The 19,994-nt window shown below is 36.5% G+C and overlaps 1 protein-coding gene across 1 annotated transcript in view; it reads right to left on the minus strand.

The window, feature by feature from the left end:
- Positions 1-18,741, minus strand: part of UNC13C (unc-13 homolog C) — a 601,184-nt gene extending 582,443 nt beyond the window's left edge. The window contains exon 1 of the mRNA XM_032864917.1: positions 18,538-18,741. The gene's annotated coding sequence lies outside the window, so the exon portion shown is untranslated. The remainder of the gene's footprint in view (positions 1-18,537) is intronic.
- Between the last annotated feature and the right edge of the window lie 1,253 nt (positions 18,742-19,994).

The following is a 19,994-nucleotide window of genomic DNA, read 5'->3' on the forward strand; positions in this document are numbered from 1 at the left end:
CAGAACTACTCATTGTGAGCTTGGTTCTCTTTGACTCACCAAGTCCTAGAATTGGATGGGCCCAATAGCAATTCACTATAAAATGGAAATGGTATACCTGGCATTCTCAGGGATTAACAGTGCCACAGGACACAAGTAACCTGAACAAATATGTGGTATAGATGGTTGTCATCCACTATTATTGTACCAATGCCTCTTCCTCAGAGTATGTGTGTGTGTGTGTGTATGTGTGTATGTATGTGCACATGTGTACAAGCACATGAACACATACACACATATCCTTATTGGAAGATATCCCATGGGGTGCCTGGGTGGCTCAGTGCGTTAAAGCCTCTGCCTTCAACTCAGGTCATGATCCCAGGGTGCTGGGATCAAAACCCATGTCAGGCTCTCTGCTCAGGAGGGGGCCTGTTTCCAGCTCTCTCTCTGCCTACTTCTCTGCCTACTTGTGATCTTTGTCAAATAAATAAATAAAATCTTAAAAAAAAAAAAGGAAGACATCACATAAGGGCAACTAGGGGAAGAAGAAAACAATCTGAGCTTAGTGTGGGGATGTGTTGTCTCTGCATGTGGGGGGGATCTCAATATGTGGGAAGTCCATGAAAATGGACTACTGGTACACAGCCCACTTAACATGGCACTGAGTGATAGCAGTGAAGGAAAATCCTCCCAATGGGCAGAATTTGTGGTAGGTTACCTGATCATCCACTTTGTGTTGGAAGAGAAGTGGCCCATGGTAAGAATATAAGCAGACACATGAGCAACAGTGAATATCACTTGGATAATTTCTCAGGATCCTGTAAAAAGAAAAATTGGAATATCAAAGTAAAAAAGAGCCAGGAAAGAAACATGCAGATAGATTTAAAGAAAAGACACAAAATGTGAAAACTTCTGTTTTGTACATTGATGCCCTCCAGAGACTTCTGCCATAAAAGAAGCAATAAATAACCAAGTAAACAGAATGATTTGGCCAAATGTGGCTGAGATGGAGATAATGCACAGACTCAACAGTATGGGCTGTTATTCATTTATTAACCAAGGCTGATCTGGGTACTGCTGCTGCTGAATGTTCAACGTGCCAACAACAGAGAACAATGCCGAGCACCTGATACATCTTTCAAGATCAACAAGCAACTTGGTAATAATTGATTACATTGAATGTCTATTCTCTAAAGGGCAATGTTTCATTTTAACTGAAATCAACACAATCCCAGATATTAATTTGCCCTTCCCATCCACACAATTTCATCATGGACCAAGAGGATATGCGGCAGTGGGCTCATGACTATGCATCTCACTGGTCCTATGATGACATCAAAGTCCAGAAACTTCTAGGCTGATACAATTTTAAAATGGCCTTTGAAGAAATATTTGAAGTGCCATCTTAGAAATGAGATCTTAGAAAGTATAATGGGACACCATACTTCATAATGTAGTATACATTCTAGATCCATGATCATCCCATGGTATTTTGTCCCCAGTAGACAGAATACGTGTGTCTGGGAACCATGTAGTTGCCCTACTTATTATCACTCTCAATTTTCCACTTGGAGTATCTGTACTTCCTGTTCCTAAAATTTTATTTTCTGTGATTACAGAGCACCCAGTTCCCAGAGGAAGACTGCTTCTATGAGGACACAGTGAAAGTGCCATGAAATCTTAAAATATGGTTGCCATCTGGTCACTTTAACTCGTGGCAGGAAGAACTAACTCTGATCATTAGGAGAGTGTAGGACTGAAATTACACTATGGGGATAAGGAAGAATATGTATGGCACCCAGATAAGCCACTAAGGAAATTCTTCTTTACTCCCTGCCCAATTTGATGGTAAATGGATAAGCATGGCAAAATGACAAAGGGCTCACACCCTTTAGGTATCATAATCTGAGTCACCCTACCAGTTAAACCACCTAGACTAGATAAACAGAGGTGCTAGCTATGGGAAGATGATATCCATAGTGGAAGGTACATAAGAGAGATAATGTGTTGTGGTCTTGAGAGTAGCTATAAATAAAAGTGCTCTAGTTATTCCAATCACCTTCACATAAGTTTCTCCATGAAAAGAGATAAGCCAACTCTTCCAGGTGGTGTTAACTTGCCATATGAAGCAAGTGAAATTGAGTGACACACAGAGAAGACTATAATGGATGCCAGCACATGATACCTTCAGGACCAAGCTACTTAGCCCCCTGAGGCAACTTCTGGGAATGGCCCTCAACCACAGGGAATATTTGTGAAATAACAGTTCACAGCCTTTCCATACTGTCCCTGAAAATGCTCTAGTTTTGACCTTTAGCTTAAGTGATTCAAAATCTACCAAATATACTATTTTTATTTTCACAATGCATCATAAGTAGCAGAGATAGCTAACAGGTAATAGAATAATTATAGTAGCTACCATTTAGTATTTTCCAGCTCTTTGTCCCAGCACTATGCTGAATATTTTTTTAATTATCTAATTTAATCATGACAACAATCATCCAAAAAAATGGATTATACTATCCCATCCTAGTTAGGAGAGAACTATAGCACAATTAAGTACCATTCTTAATACTGTACTTCCAGGAAGTGCCTACATTTTGAATGCAGGATATGAAACACCAAAGCCTTCACCTTATGTCACTACATCATAAACACAATCTGCAAAATATAAAAAGTACATACTTATATCAGAAGAAAAATAATTTGAATTTAAACTGCCAGAATATTCACTTTAATATATTACTGGATATACTAAATATAAATATAGTAAACATTCTATTGAAAAGGCCCTATGTAGGTATATTGTACTGAACTTCAGAAATTATTCTCGAGGTAGCTGTTTTGCTAATACAAAGAAACACAGAGAGCCAAGCAAACTGAAGAAATACAGCTATATGTTCTAAACAAACAAACAAAAATGATAAAAGCTCAGAAAAAGATCTTAATGAAATACAGAGAAGTAATCTACTTGATAAAGGATTCAAGACACTGGTAATGAAAAAAAAAAAATGCTTGCCAAACTGGGGAACAGAATGGATAAACACAGTAAAAACTTCAACAAAGACATACAAAATATAAGAAAGTACCAATCAGAATTCACAGAGCTGAAGAATAATGACTATACTGAAAACACACTAGAAGGGTTCTACAGTATATTAGAGGAAGGAGAAGAAAGGATAAGACAGCTGAAAGATGGCACAGTGGAACTCACACAATCAGAGCAGAAAAACAACAACAACAACAAAAACAATAAAAAAAAGTGAAGATAGCTTAAGAAACATAAAACATCAAATAGACTAATATTCTCATTATATGACTCCCAGAAGAAGACAGAGCAAAAGGGGTAGAAATCTTATTTGAAGAAATAATTGGTTGAAAACATCCCTAACCTGGGGAAGAACATAAGACATCCAGATCCAGGAAACCCAGAGAGTTGCAAATAAGAGAAAACAGAGACACACAACATTACACATTATAGTTAACATGTCAAGAATTAAAGACAAGGAGAAATTATTAAAAGAACAAGAGGGGAAAAAAAATTTGTTATATATGAAGAAAACCACAAAAGACCATCAGCAGAATTTTCAGCAGAAACTTTGCAGGCTAGAAGAGAGAAGCACAATAAATGTAAAGGGCTGAAAGGGGTAAGGAGAAAGAAAAAAGAGCCCTGCCAACTAAGAATACTCTAATCAGCAAGACTATCACTCAAAATTAAAAGGAAAACAGTTTCCCAGATAAACAAAAGTTAAAGGAATTTATTACATGAAACTGGCCTTAATAAAAGTGTTGAAGTGTCTTCTTTAAGCTAAAGAAATGGCACTAATTAATGACAAGAAAACATAGAAAAGTAAAAATCTCACTCGTAAAGATAAATTGATAGTAAATGTAGTGAACTAATCATTTATAAAGCTAGCATGAAGATTCAAAGATAAAAGTAATACAATTAACTAAAGCAACAATAAATATTTAAGGGATACAAAAAATAAAAGACATTGAATGTGACATCAAAAACATAAGCTGTGGGAAGGGGATTAAAAGTAGAGAGTTTGCAATAAGTTCGAACTCAAGCTGCAATCAACTTAAAATCAACTGTTATACATATAGGATGTTGTATTTGAACCTCAAGGTAACCACAAGGCAAAAACCTATAGTAGGTTCACAATAGAAAATGAGAAAGGAATCTAAACATAACACTAAAGAAAATCATCAAACTTCAAGAGAAGAAAAAAGGAACAGAGATAAACTACAAAAAGCCAGAAAACAACACAATGACAATAAATACAACCTATCAACTATTACTTTCAATGTAAATGGACTGAAGTCTCCAATCAAAAGACACAGAATGGCTGAAAGGATTTTTTTTTAAGTTCATTTATATGCTATCTATAGAGACTCACACACTGACTGAAAGTGAAGGAATAGAAAAAGATATTCCATGCCAACAGAAATTAAAAGAAATGTGGTGTAGCTATACTCACATTAGACAAAATAGTATTTAAAACAAAGATTGTAATAAGAGACAAAGATGGACATTGGGCATTACAACATAATTATACAGAAGTCAAACCAACAAGAAGATGCAACATTTGTAAATATATGTGGCATAAAAACACCTAACATAAAACATGCAACATAGAAACACCTAAGTATATAAAGCAAATATCAACAGGCCTAAAGAGAGAAAATAACAGCAACACAATAACATTAGGGGATTTTAACACTCCACTCACATCAATGGATAGATTATCCAGACAAAAAAATCAATAAAGAAATATCAGCCTTAATACATTAGACAAGATACCCATAATAGATAGTGTACAGAAGATTTCCTCCAAAAGCAGCAGAATACATGTTCTTCTCAAATGCCCATGAAATATTCTCTAGGATATATTACATATTAAGCCACAAAACAAGTTTCAATAAATTTTAAGAAGACTGAAATCATATCAAGCATGTTTCCTGGCCATAAAGGTATGAAGTTTGGAATCAATTACAGGAAGAAAACTCGAAATATCACAATTATGTGGATGTTAAACAACATGCTATTGAACAACCCATTGAATCAATAAAGAAATCAAAGGAAAAAATGTTAACAATATCTAGAGACAAATTAAAATGGAAATAAAACATACCAAAATCTACAGAATGCAACAAAAAATGGTCTAAGAGGGAAGTTCATAACAATACAGGCCTACTTGAAAGAATGAAGGAAAGAAAGAGAGAAAGAAAAGATCTCAAACAGTCTAACTTTTCACCTAAGGGAACTAGAAAAAAAGAACCAAAAAAAAAAAAAGTTCATAATTAGTAGAAGGAAATAGTTAATGAAGAACAAGGTAGAAATAAATAAAATAAAATACAATAGAAAAGATCCATAAAACTAAGAATTGGTTCTTCAAAAAAAATAAATAAAATTGACAAACCTTTAGCTAGTCTCACCAAGAAAAAAAAAAAAAAGAGAGAGAACGGGCTCAAAAAAAAAAAAATCAGAAATGAAAGAGGAGTTACAAATGATACCACAGAAATGCAAAGGATTGTTTAAAAGACAATCAATAGTTATATGCCAAAAAATTGGACATCCTAGAAGAAATACATACATTCTTATAATCATATAATATTCTAAGACAATCAGGAAGAAATAAAAACTTTGAATAGACCAATACTAGTAAGGAGACTGAATGGCTTTACTGGTGAATTCTACTGAACACTTTAATATCTATCCTTCTCAAAATTCCAAAAAACTAGAGGGAACACAGTCAAACTCATTTTATAAGGCCAGCATTACTCTAATATCAAAGGCAGACAAGATACAGTCCATATACACTATGGAGTATTATGCCTCCACCAGAAAAGATGAATACACAACTTTTGCAACAACATGAAGGGGACTGGAGGAGATTATGCTGAGTGAAATAAGTCAAGCAGAGAGAGTCAGTATCATATGGTTTCACTTACTTGTGGAGCATAAGGAATAACATGGAAGACATTGGGAGATGGAGAGGAGAAGGGAGTTGGGGGAAATTGAGGGGAAGACAAACCATGAGAGACTGTTGACTCTAGAGATAAACTGAGGGTTTTGGAGGGGAGTTGGGAAGGGGGTTGGGTGAGCCTGGTGATGGATATTACGGAGGGCACATATTGCATGGAGCACTGGGTGTGGTGCATAAACAATGAATTTTGGAACACTGAAAAAAATTAAATTAAATTTTTAAAAAAGCAGAGAAGGACATCACACACAAAAAATTACAGGATGATATCCCTGATAAACATAGATGCACAAATCTCAACAAAATATTAGCAAACTAAATCCGTATTCTGGGGGGATAAAAATAGTTATTTTGTTCTTATTTCCAAACATGAGAACTCCTTGGCCCTGAAATCTTACCAAATAAAACTTCTTTCCTACTTCTAACACACCAAGTTTATTTTTCTTTATTTTTTTCATTCTCTACAGGTTCAAACTTTACTAGCAGTAAAAATTAAATCCACTTACACAATAAATGAAACCGCAAAGAAAATGTATAATATTTAGAAGGGAGTATGATGTAGGAAGAATGTTTGCATCTACTGTTACTCAAAATTTAAAAAAAATAAAATATCGAAAAATTTTATCATATAACACAGATATGATTCTACTATGTACTTTATTTTTTCAAGGTTTTATTTATTTATTTGATAGAAAAAGACACAGTGAGAGAGGGAACACAAGCAGGGGGAGTGGGAGAAGGAGAAGCAGTCTTCCCACCGAGCAGAGAGTCCGACATGGGCCTCGATCCCAGGACCCCAGGAATATGACCCAAGCCAAAAGCAGACATCTAATGAGTCACCCAGGTGCCCTTCTACTATGTCCTTTATATATAGATATGAATAAAGCAACTGAAGCTTGAATTGTGTCACCAGTTTTTTGGCCAGCAGAGAGTAAAACAGTACCCTACACTCCTGTTCTACACTAAATCTTCCTAATCATTTGCTGCATTCTCTTAAAAGTATTATAGTTGTTTATTCTTTATTTATGGTCTCTCTTTCATAGATGATATTGTGGATAGGTAGGATAATTATCTGCATGTTTGGAAAAATCTAAAGAGTTCCAAATAAGTAAGGCTATGAGACACAAAACAGGTGTGTTTTAACAGGGAGAAGAATCTACACACACACACACACACACACACACACACACACACACAAACACACACACACACTTCAGGATGGTAAATTGGATTAAGGTGAGGAACCAGATACTCATAGTTGTCATGGCGTATTTACCTTTTGGGCAAATTGGCCTATTCTCCCTTTACGAGTTCTCCCATATTGAAGTAATCTGTACCTCATTATCCTGCTTAGGGATAGTAGACAAGATCACTGAAAGAAATGGGAATATAATCTTAGACTTTTCAGCCCAATTCTTCCTCTGATATCCGTATTATGACAGTACCAAAGAGCTCTGCCTCAACTGAGATGCAGGGCTATGGCAGTGTTACATTTCAGCACCTAGGACAGGTCTTTTTAACCATTTTAACAAAATGACCACGTTGTCTATTAAAAAAAAAAAAATTCAATTATGAATCAGTATAAGCAAGTTTACATTCAAAAAATAGGTAACTCAATGGAGTGATACTTGCTTTACAAAAATAGTTAGCAACTTTTCCAGAAAATAAAAAGCCAGTTCTCTAGAGAATTTAACATTGATATTACCTTGCAGATATTTTGGAAACAGAGATGGTGTATAAATTAAGAAATACCTGAACACATAATCAGAAATAATCTTCCCTCTGGTTTGTATTTGGCTGTATTTGTAATAGTAAAGAAAAAAACCAACCAACAAACAGGTTCTACATGGCATAGTAAGTGAAACACAAGATCCTATATTAGCCAAAGAAGAAACCTATAGATTTAATGGCATAAGGAATTACAGGTTTTTAAAAAGATTTTATTTGCTTATTTGACAGAGATCACAAGTAGGCAGAGAGAGAGACGGGGAAGCAGGCTCCCCGCTGAGCAAGAGCCTGACACGGGGCTCGATCCCAGGACCCTGGGATCATGACCTGAGCTGAAGGCAGAGGCTTAACCCACAGAGCCACCCAGGCACCCCTAGGTTTTACAGTTTTAATTTAAGGCCTTTGTCCTGCCTTGATGTCTTTAGGAATTGTTTGGATTAATGTTTTGTTTCTTTGTTGTTTTTTTTTTCTATTTTTATCTCTGAATTTTCTATAAGGCTGTTACTTCAGACAGAAACCAAGAGAGATGGCTTAATATATTTTTTTAACAATTAAGCAGTACTTATTAATCAGAATTTGTTGACAATTTCCCAAGATTGTAATTGAGGTTACATAACCTTGCCTTCATTGATAAATGCAAATTGAATCACAGTGTTCAGGTGAGAAATATCTGATCACAATTTAGAAGGGATGTATTTATTTAACACCCAGAATATTGAACCATATGCTGACATTAGAGAAACAGCTCAATGTACTCTGTAAGGTTCTCATTTACACCAAGTGTGTTATGTTTCTATGTCTCCCCTCCCCAATAAGGCTGTAAGTCTCACCTTTGAAAGACAGTCCTACGTAACCCTGTTACCTCCACAGTGATCTACACCGAATAGGTTACTGGTGAAGATGAAATGAAAAATAAATTCAGGAGGAATCTAACTCACTATACATTTGAATTTGAATTAAAAAAAATTTTAAAAAATATTGACAGTATGGATTTATCAATATTTTCTTCATTCACCCAATAATATTTATTGAGCACCAGGTAGATGATTTATACTAGGTTTAGGGGATACCATAGTTTCTGCCCTCTGTAAGATCAATAGAAATGGAGAAAGTTATTTAAACAAGCAATTTCAACAAGTAATAGTATTTTCCTTCCAATTATTTCCATCAAAAAGTGACTCCTTGCTGCATACCCTGTAAAATTCAGACCTATCAAGAGCCCTCCTTCTCACTATATATTATCTGCTCTCTCAAGACATGTCTTTACCTCTTTGAAGAGAATGTACTTTCACTGTCTCTTCCCCAGACCATCACTGTTTCAGTGTGGAACATTCTAATTCATTCCTCCCATTTATAGCTCATATTTATCCACATTCACTACTTTGGCAGCCCCCCTTAATCCACTTCTTATATAATAATTTGTGTTCACCTTTCCCTCTCACAATAGATGTAAGAGCTTTTGATGGCAGGTGTCCTTTTTTATTCATTTCCTCATTCTTCCTATAGGGCCTAGCCAAGTCCCCAAAAGCTTCTTAGATATCAACAAAAACAGCTTTCTGATCTCCACTCACAACTTTATGTCCTTTTGCCCCACAAGGATTCCCTCTGACTGGAATATTCTCTCTGACCAATAATCATAGTCTCTACCACCCCATCTTCTTTAAAATATCAATAAAAACTCTTTTAGGCATTATGTTTTGTTATTAATGATGTCCAACACAGGTATTTGTTGTATTGTATCCATCAGAATCATTTTAATTCACCAGGTCTTTTTTTTTTTTTCTCTTCAACTAATATATGTAAGTATTCTGCTGGTTTGGCAGTGAGAACAATGGCACATGTCTTGCTCTCACAGAAGTCACAATCCAGTGAAGAATAGAAGATAGGTACAGACATTACCAGTTAAGACTAGACTAGACAGTGAGGAAGACAAATGTCAAGAAAGCCAAACCTTTTAGCCTCTGCACAGGCAACCACACATTAAAGCCTCACAGACACATCTTGTCTAAAATTGAACTTGCTTCACTTCTGCAAAAGCTGCTTACAGCTCTGTAATTAACCCAGAAGGAATCCCCTAGACTCCAAATGTTTTATAGCTCATCTAATTAGGACAAAGGCAGCAGCTCAAGAAGTAGGATATACATCTTTCAGTCAGAATGGTACAGGAAGGAGATGTCCCTCAGGCAGCCTAAGGCATACAGCAAGAACAGAAAATATAAACACAGTCATTCTGGCATGCTGGGATTTCTGAAACATGAATTTTGCAGACATGTTTCAAATCCAAACTTAATTTTCTCCTATTGTTTGTGACACTTTGGCCCTAACTTTTGTATCCATTTGCTAAGATTTCAGGACTCTCAAATTTCAGTAGTGATAGTGATCTAAACAAAATGTAATTACTATAAACCTGCTAATATTCAGAAACATTAAAAATGTACTGCTTTCATGCATAGAGCTGATATTCAAGTTTCCCTCCAGTAGAATCCTGACTTTGAATTGTTTTCTGGGAAAAAAGATGGATTTTGCATAACATTAATTCCTTTTCCATTCCTCTTTAGACCAACTGTTTTCCTCTTACAGTATGACATGTTGGGAGCCAGTCTGTGATCTTGATATGGAATATTTCCCTTAACACTAATAATCAATCTATATAAGAGTTAACTTACTTTCCAAAGGTTATTTCTACTATTCTCAAAACAAATTAGAATTCTAATTACCCAGCCACTTCTCATCATTAACATTGTGTTATTTAACTAAATATGAAATTTGCCTACTTATCTAAAATATCTACTTGCCAAATAATTAGAAAATATTAAATAAAGACCAATTATGCTAAACATAACTTAATATTTTATAATGTGAAAAGTGCTAAGGGGAAGGCTTGGAAATCTTCCAAGCTGTCATAATGAATATATATCATTGTACAGTATTACAGACATAAGATGACATCTTAATCTTTAAGTAGTATCGTCACCTACAAATGTCTATTTATTCCATTTAATCTTGTTCCAAAGTTACTGGCATAAACTAATTAATTGTTCACTAATGTTTTAATTTTTAATAAATAAGAGTTCACAGTATCTCTCCATGAGATTTCAAATTGCTTGGTTTTTTCATTCATTAATATTTACAGACATATAATAACAAATTTCTTTTCATAAAAATGTAAACAAGCTTTACTTTTTGGTCCATTTCTAAGTGGTATTAAGTAGTACTGTAAATTATCTTCTACAAGTTTCAGATAACCAAACTAAAAGGTTGAGTTCACAATAAAAATGGAGATAATTTGTGGATTAACTGAGAAATAGTTGAAAAACAGACACCCAGAAACTATAACTACTACATGTATCTTCTTGGTGCTCCTATAATTTCTTTAAAACCTTATCTAGAGTTTTATAATTCTAATCTGACATTTGAAATTTGTTTCACATCTTGTGAACTTTTTCAAATTTTCCTCATTCTAAGAAACATCTTCATTCTCACGGAAGGAAGCTCTGTATTCCAAACACAACAATCAGCAAACAGTATCTTTTAGTATCTTTCAAACATTCAGCAAATAGTATCTGAAGCACAGGCAACTGAAACCAACTAAGAGAAATTCATCAAGGCTTATAGTGTCAAGTACATTAAGAGAAAGTTAACAAGGAACATTGAAACTCACAAAGAATACTTACAAAGTTAGGCTCAAGTTTTCTTTCAGTTGGTTCTAGAGTTCACCATACTTTTCCCCTAATAGGCAGCCTCTTTCCTTACCATCATTACTGAGAAATTTAAAGATTTCAAGCTCAACCAAAGAATGAGGGCAGATTTTTGCTCAGGATCCCCATTCACTCTTTTTTTGGGAAATTTTCCTCCAAAATGAAATATTGCAAATGAAAGCACCTGTCTGTAATTAACCATATTGCCTCCAATGTCAGAATTAACAGATGCCCTAAGAATTCCTTTCAAAAACTAAAAAACACCTTTGGAAATTCTGTGGATTTCATTCCACAATTGTGTCTACTGTTGAATTTTTGGAATCTAGAACACAAAGCAGGAACCAGGACGATAAAAACCAATAAAGTGGACACAAGTTGGATGTACTGCCGTAGTAAGCAAGGAGCCACAGACCACATTCTAGATTATCAGGGAAGATTTAGATCAAAGGGGGGGGGGAGGATATGGGACCCAGAGTTAACGAGGGAAGTATTATTACTAGAGACATCAAAGAGCGGGAAGACATACAACAGATCAAATTGACATGGATCTATAATGTGACACAGTTCTGACCTACATGAAGTCAGGCAGGCATCTCCCCTGTTATTAATCATTCATCTTCCACCTCTCTTAAAGGTACCCTTCTGCCTTTTAGTGGTTCTGTTCATGAGCTACATGGGCACTCGATCCTGACATCTGCTGTAGAACTATCAAGGGTCTCCTGAAGAATGAGGATAAATCAGAGGTCACCAGTCATACTCTAATCTCTCTGTTTATTTCCAGAAGCATTTTGAAGTGGTAGACTCTTCACGAAATCTCTATCAGCTGTAATACTGAAAGTCATTAAGACTTACTGCTTCATAATTCTATGAAAACCACACATAAGAATACTGGAATTTCAGGGCCTTGAATTTCATAAAAAAATAGGTGTTCAAAGCTATTCCAATTTGTTCTAAATGTAGTTGCTAAGGTAATTATTATCTTAGGTCACAGTAGAGGCTTATATTTTTCCTTCTGAGATTTTTTCTTTTGGCTATTTCTTACTTTGTATACTAGTCTCTCTCCTCCCCTTTCTAGTTTCTCCTCTAATATCATTATAGAGTTCACATTAAATATAGAAATAAAGAGACTTACTGAGTGCCCACCTTCTTTACGTATGTAAAGTAGTGAGGAATATGAACATCACTACAATTAATGATAGCTAGTATTCTTTAAGCACTTTCTATGATTTTATTTAATTCTCATAAAAACTCTTTGAAGCAATGCTCTTTATGGTGCCATTATTTTCTGATTGAGGAGTTAAAACAGAAATTTTGAGTAACTTGCCAAAGTTCACTCAGATCATGTACTTAATTGGTTTATAGGATTGCTAAAACATCTTTTAACATTACATGGATTAATAAATGTCTAAATTATACGTTGAGACCAAAAGAGAAATCTCATAAGAAAGTATATGATGCATTAGCAAATGAATTTTGCAAATATCTTGATACTAGAGAATTGTATAAAATTTCAGTATTTGGGAACTGTGAATAGTCTGTTTAATCAGGTCAGAGACTCGGTAAGGAACTGAAAGAGAGTAAAGCTGGAAAGGCAGTCTGGAATCTGGTTGTAAAAGAGGTTTTATGTTTTGTTTTTTTTTCAAATCTAAGTAGTTTAGGATTTTATATACAATGTGGTATCCTTGAAAGTTCTTGAACAGAGAGTGACACATGCCATGATCAAGGCAATTTTTAGGACAATGAATCTGGCAGTAGTTTGCAGAACAGATGCTCAGAGGAGAGGCTCATAAAGATAGAACAATTGTAAGACTAAAGTAGTATTTTACTCATAAAGACATAAGAATTTGAACAAAGGTGGAAGGAGGAAAGAAGACATGGCTAGAAATGATGTATCAAAGAGAAAACAAGATTGGTCATTGAATATGGGTCATGAGGAAGAACAAGGCAGTGCAAATGACTGAAGATTTGAGTCTGGGAGATAGGCAAGCAGGAAAAGAAGCAGTTTGGGGAAAACTGGGTTTGAATCTCCTCGCTTTGGTGAGACATAGACTGCAAATCCTCTTAATGAGGTATTACAGGCCACTAAAGAAATTCAGTTCACCAGAAGAAAGAGCAGACAGAGGATCAAAAGAATGCTCCTACTCAAGGCTAAATAGAGGGAAACAGCAACTGATGTATGCATTTATTATAACTTTTTGTATTTATTTATCAGGCTTTATTTATATCTTATTTACTATTTATTATTTATTTATTTATTTATTTCTTTAATTGAGAGACAGAGATCACAAGTAGGCAGAGAGACAGACAGAAAGAGAGAGGGGGAAGTAGGCTCCCCATGGAGAAGAGAACCCAATGCGGGGCTCGATCCCAGTACCCCGGGATCATGACCTGAGTTGAAGGCAGAGGCTTAACCCACTGAGCCACCCAGGTGCCCCTCTTATTTACTATTTAAAAAAAAAAAAAAAGATGTTCTTCACCTACTGTCCAGTAACATTGTGATAATTTATTGGGTATTTAGCACGATCTTCTAATCCTATCAATTACTTTCCAAAAAGCAACCAGAATTAAATTTTTACACATATCGGAAGTTAATACACATCTTTGGCCTCCTGTCAATCAACATTTTTTTGCAGTTAAAAAGGAAATGAGAGAGCCCTGCAATCCCCTTCTCGCATGTTCTTACAAGTGTGCCCATCCAGAGGGGAAGACAGCTGAAAGGAGAGAGAACAAACTCACTAAAATGACTGAGTACGCACATACCCTCTGATTTTAAAAGCACTCAATAAAATTGTACTATGAATGATGCTAATAAAGGGAGCAGCTAAGTACCTGAATACTATTTGTTTCTTGTAACGAAATGACAGCTCTTCACATCTATCAAAGTTGCAGCCAATATTTTATGACTCACAACTATAAGGCTGTATATAAAATACGCAGTTTCATGGAATATGATTAAGCCAATGCTTATCATTGCCCCATTACGTGAAGGAAAGCAAGTTGATAAATTCTGTAAAAATCCTGACAGGATTAACACTGCTTCTTCAGCTTGTCAGGCAGGAATTAAGATTTAGAAACCTCTACCCTTGAAGGAAGCAAACTAGAATCAAGTAATTCTGCAACTACCTTTTAAACACTGTCAACTCCATGCAGTCTGCATTATGTAGATTTTACAGAATTTCTGAGTCTGAGAACTGGGTCTTCATGAGCATCAAAGTCTTTTACAGATGAGAAAACCAATGCTTAGAAAATACAGCCCCAGTTTACCCAGTCAGTTGGAAAATGAACCAAAATTCGACTAACTATAGTATTTTCTACTAGAGAGCCAAAAGCACTGGGACTCTGGTTGGAATGCATGCATTAATTCTTTATTTTCATCTGATTGGCAATTTTTACTAAATGGTTCTAATAAAGCAATCATTTAGGGTTTTTTTAAATTTTAGTGGTTTTGTTTTTTTGGGGTTTTTTTGTTGTTGTTTTGTTTTTTAGCTATGTGCCACTTAATAATGACATGATTTAAAACATGGCTATTCTTTCTCCAGTGTTTCTAGAAGCAGATCAACAGCACCCCCCTCAGAATCACACCTCAATGATTGTGCCCAAGTCATCAGTTCTTCTATCTATAAGACAGAAATCATCATCCCTATCTGAAAGCTACTCTTTTGCGCTTTTTTTTCCCCCTTTAGTTCTAATGTGCCTAGAAAAGTTACTTCTGGAGTACCTTATTTCAACTTATGAAACACATGAAGCAACATATTTTCATTCAAAATATTTTTTCTGTCTATCAAGAATTTACTGCACTTAGATTCTCAAAAGCCATAATGCTCAGAAGAAGAGTATATTTTACCTTGAACATAGGTCTTGGACCAAGGAAGACTGGCTGTTGAGAATAGAGACAGGCTGAAGGGGAAGTTGTAAAAGTCTAAGGGAGACAGGAAAATATTTCAGAATACCCACCTTCTCTGGTCACTTTTTAAAACTACTTTGAAAGCCCTGAGTATTATTCATAATGTTGAGTTTATAGCTTGATAACCAGTATTTATCTCTGCCAAATACTTTAACTCAGTATGCAGGAAAAATAATACAAAACATTTCCCCCATCGAGATTATATTTTCTATATGCTGAGGCTAAACTACAGAATAAGGATATGCAAGACACAGGAAACATTTATGCTTCTTGGATCACAACCATTTTCACAAGAGAAAGAGAAATGATTCCATGCGTTTTCATTTCTACTTCTCCTCTGAAGGACTTTTGAGCTAGAGGTTAGAAGACCACCTGACTTCCTAATTGCGCCTTCAAATCCTACAAGTGGAGCAAACCACTGCTGAGCCATCAGATATCATGGCTCTACAGATATCATAGAACTGAGCCCTCTGTCTTCTCTGCACACTCAAAAGCTTCACAAATTGAGAGGGCTATTAATAAATACCCCCCTTCTTTGAGCTGGAAAGGAACTGGAGCTTAGCCACACAAGCACAGAACACTTACGATCCAAAAAGGATTCGCAATGATAAAGAAGTCACAGCAAATGATGTAAATTTAATTTCTTGACTTTGCAATTATTGCTTGACTGGAATTATCTTAAAGGTATCATCAAATACACTGGTATTACATATAAACCATAAGACATTCAGAAAGTGGCTTATCAGTAAGACTGTGTGTTAGAAACAATTTTGGTGTGCATTTAAAATTCCAAAAATTTCCAGCTGAAAAGCAGGCACATTTTTCTCAGGTGGGAACATAATTCCCACATTTCAGAAGTCCTGGGGAAAGCCCTTCCCTGGTAAAGACTATGTTCAGGATGGAAAGAATGAAGGACAGAACAGAAGCTGGTGGTATTAAAACTGGAAGACAGTGTACAGGTGGCATAATGTCTCAGAAAACTAATGGTAGGGATGTCACATTGCATTAGCTGAATAGGTCAAAAGATGAAAGTGCATGGAGCATTGGGAAAAAGATATTATCATACCAAAAGTTCCCTGATATTCAAAATCACAGATTTGCCCTGTATCAGCAAAGACACAAAGGCCATTCTGTTCTCAAGTCTCTCTCTCTCTCTCTCTCTCTCACACACACACACACACACACACACACACACTTTGTATAATTGGTCTTCCAAAGGGGATTCATCACAGTTGTCATCTCCATGGACTTAAGTAAGTAAGTCTGGGTACCACATACTTCACTGCTCCATATTTAAAGACTGGCAACCACAGAGGTGTGTTAGATGGCCAAGGAAGGGGAACAGTTTACCTTGTTAACGATAAGCACATGGTGAGTAAATTCTCTACATTTTACATAGCACATGGTGATGACAATTTCCAGAAGAACTTTCCAAATCTCTACAATGGAAACCTGACAATAAACAATCGTGCTAGGAAATGAGCCCGTATCTGCTAATTCACCTTCAAATCCATGTTCACAATTCTACTGAAGTTACACTCGTTACAGAATTCTCTTGTGGTCTCAAATGGGCAGCTTTGATTATGAGAGCTCCAACGAGTCTTTTAAACTATCTCAGCTCCGTTTATTCGTTAGTTTGAAAAGTGACCATTTAATGGATTTAGTAAAATAACTGTAGCATCATTGCTATAGTGTTTCATCTACAGATATTTTAATACTTTTCAGAGAAGATGTCAAAATACAAGAAATATACAATTTTTTCACACCCTACTAATGAATGCAAACTCAACCTTTTACCCACCTTCCAAGTCACTCTTGTTGCCCAGGAATTGCTTATAGTTACTTACCATACTTTGGTATTATTGTTATTATAATAATGTGTGGAGTTTTGAAACACCCGATTTACCCATTTCTCTCTCTCTCTCTCTCTCTTTTTTTTTTTTTTTTTTTTTTTTTTGTATGGCCCAATTTAGTGCTCTGGATCACTAACATTTGGCAAAAATGAGGTTTTGGTTTTAAAAGATCAAGATAGTGATTTCCTTTGCAGTATGCATAAATTACAATTTAAATTTCATTTACTTCTACTTCATTTGGACTTTCAAGTCCTAAGAAAATAACACCAACAATAATTTTAAGTCAGGTTCTAGAGCTTTGCCATTAACTCTTTGTTATTAACACTTAAAAATCTACATTTTGATATATACAGAAACATAGCAAACTTTCTCATTCTCTTATTTCTCCCCTCCGGTAAAACTCATTGAATTTAAATACATGTATGTTTCATTTATTGCCAGCTGTACGCAATTTTATGAAAATCATGTATTGAAGTGTAAAAGACAGCAAGATTTTTTAAGGCATATTTACTATTAATTCAGAAATGAGATGAACTTATATTTTTAGCTTTTTAAAGAAATGCAGAATATTTCCAAAAACTCATTTTTATGTGTGTTATCCACCCACCTCTTTCCTGTTTCTCTTTAAAGCCTAATAAAGAAAATTGACTTTACGCTTTGTCATTTCAGCCTAAGATACTAAAGGCAGCCAACATTACTATTGTTGCCATATCTGTCTTTCTCTTTATTATACAAGTATATCGATGATGTAATTGCAGAAGTTAGGGTTTCCTCGAGGTGTTGGAGCACAAGGATTTTTTTAGACTGCCTCTTTCAGCCCCATAGAACAATCGTAAGACGGAACCAAGTATACAATTTAAGCAATTCATCTCTTGAAAGCAAATCTGCAGGATCTTCATCTTGATCAAGAGCTGGAAATGCAGAACCACTAGTAAAGCTCAATTTGCTCCAGACTGACGCTGAGCTGGAAAAACAGTTCAGGGACATCGTGCTAGTCCATGGCATTTGGCTTTTAACCCCTTCTGAGAAGCCCTCAACTTTTCTTTTTGGCTCTAACTGTATCCCCAAAGCCCAAGGGATTGGGAAATATCCCAGCCTTTTACCCCAGCCCTGTTTGTCCGTGAGCCAATCTTCCTCTGAAAGTTGAGTGGAAAGTAAGCAATCATTCATCATTCTGCATTTAAAAACAAAGCAGTGATTGAGAAGTTGGTGATCCCACACTGAGCCACCCATATTAGAAACACTGAGGAGCTGAACATGTACAAAAGCATCTACTACACTAGGAAAACCCCCACGGTTGTGATTCAAAGTGCAAACAAAAATAAACAAAATACAGACACAAAATCACATGCAGATGAGGCAGCGCATACAGGGAGAAGAGGACATACCTGAGGGATTCTCCTTTAAAAAAAAAAAAAAATGGTACACACCAGCTGGGCTGTTTCTCCCCTCCTTTTGGAGTGTATATGTTTTCCTTTCAGGAATGACACTTGGAATCCTGTTTCCAGTCTGCTTTCCTCTCTTCAGCCACCAACAGTTAGAGCAGGAGAGGAGGCTGCATCCCCGCGGTCCGACTCAAGTGCAATCAGGCATGCCTTTGGTCTGCACCGGTGTCTGTTCTTGTCAATCCTACCGTGCTCCCGGGCGGCAGCCTCCAAAGCTATTTTACAACTTAGCTGCTGGCGTGGAACTAACTGCCTTTCACTCTCCTCGTTGCCAAATTCCTTCGGCAGCTCGTTCCTCGGCCCGGTCTCTAAGAAGGCAAAACGGGCAGTCTCCCGTGCGTTGAGGAGCGCCAAGGTTCATCCACAGTTGAGGCGGAGAGGCGTCGCGGTTAAGTGCGTTTAGGGAACTTCGCACAGCGCAGCCCCGGCGGCGGCTGCTTTGGGGAATGCAGCACAGACACTGCGATCCCCCAGCCTCCGCTGCCCAGAGCGCCCCGACTCCCTCTGCTGCCGCCCCTGCTGCCGCACAGAGCAGCTCCTCCAGGCTGAGCCACGCCAGCCCCTGCTCACGGGAGATGCATCGTTGGCGCTGCCAGGTGTGGCGGCGTCACCACCGCACTGACAGCTAACGGTGGGGTGCAGCTTCATCGCTGGGGAAAACGCCTGGACGCCTGAACTCCTCAGCCTTTTTTTTTTTTTTTTTAAATCTCGGAGCGATGACCTAGGAGACAATGGTACGGCCAGTTCCGCTAGCCCTGTGTGCAACCTCTTTGATAACATGGATAATTTAATAATTACTGGTTTGGACATAGCTGGCTGTGCTCGGAATCATGAAAAGTACACTGCACACAGTATAATTCCCAAATAGCCACTGAGAGGCAGCTAGCAGGACCCTGTGTTTGGAGAGCGAAGAAGCTGGTCTCTCATCCCAGATGGTTTTCTCCTTTTTAACCTGTCAAAAGCCATTTGAAGGTGATTCTTGAAAAAATGTGAATTAAAGACACATACACAAAGTGGGAAATGGAAAACTTACTGTGATGCAAAGGGTTTGCTTCTCACTTAGAAATAACGCCTTTCCATCTGATGTTAATGTTCTAAAGATCTGGCTAGGAGTTGGATGGGCTTGCTTTCTTTTTTAGTTTTGCTGAGTCGAGGAGGTGGAGGGAGTAACAGCTCCCACTTTCCATCAATAAAGCATTTTCTATCCTCTAACCCTCCTGTTGAAACAAACAAAAAAAAGTACTGGATCTTTAAATAGAGGCTTAAAGAAGCTCAGGTCCTAGAATAATTTATAGATTTTAGGCTGCATCTGGTCTGTTGGCTTTCTTCTGTCTCCTTTTCCTCATCTTTAAGAAAATAGATGGATGTTTCCAGGACTGAAAAAGAGTCAACTATTATTA

Source organism: Lontra canadensis, unplaced genomic scaffold (genome assembly GCF_010015895.1).
Source record: "Lontra canadensis isolate GAN:19392208 unplaced genomic scaffold, GSC_riverotter_1.0 scaffold28, whole genome shotgun sequence".
Classification (NCBI taxonomy): Eukaryota; Metazoa; Chordata; class Mammalia; order Carnivora; family Mustelidae; genus Lontra; species Lontra canadensis.